Genomic DNA, 552 nt, shown 5'->3' with positions numbered 1-552 from the left:
GTTTCCGGATGAAATCCTGATACTTTGAAAGAGATTGTCCGTTTTGTACACGAAGTGCATCCACTTTTTGCCGTAACCCTCTCAACTCTCTTACACATGCTATGTGGATGAAATGATGATATCATGCCAACTTTCAACCTTTTTCAGAGTTCATTTGAAATGCTTTTCAATTTTAGGGTCTTATAGCTCAAAATAATTAGTAAATGCATGAAAAATAACAAATGAAGTCAGAAAGGATTGAAAAATGATGATGCGGCTTTGAATGGTGCATTTTGAACACACAAAAAGTCAGGAGTTCAAATAAGGTTTAAAAAAATGAAATCCCTTTGTAACAGACGAGTTTCCGGATGAAATCCTGATACTTTGAAAGAGATTGTCCGTTTTGTACACGAAGTGCATCCACTTTTTGCCGTAACCCTCTCAACTTTCTTGCACATTCCATGTGGATGAAATGATGATATCATGCCAACTTTCAACCTTTTCAGAGTTCATTTGAAATGCTTTTAAATTTTAGGGTCTTATAGCTCAAAAATATTAGTAAATGCATGAAAA

The sequence above is a fragment of the Triticum aestivum genome, chromosome 7D (genome assembly GCF_018294505.1).
Source record: "Triticum aestivum cultivar Chinese Spring chromosome 7D, IWGSC CS RefSeq v2.1, whole genome shotgun sequence".
NCBI classification, from domain to species: Eukaryota; Viridiplantae; Streptophyta; class Magnoliopsida; order Poales; family Poaceae; genus Triticum; species Triticum aestivum.
Note: the sequence above shows the minus strand (reverse complement) of the source record.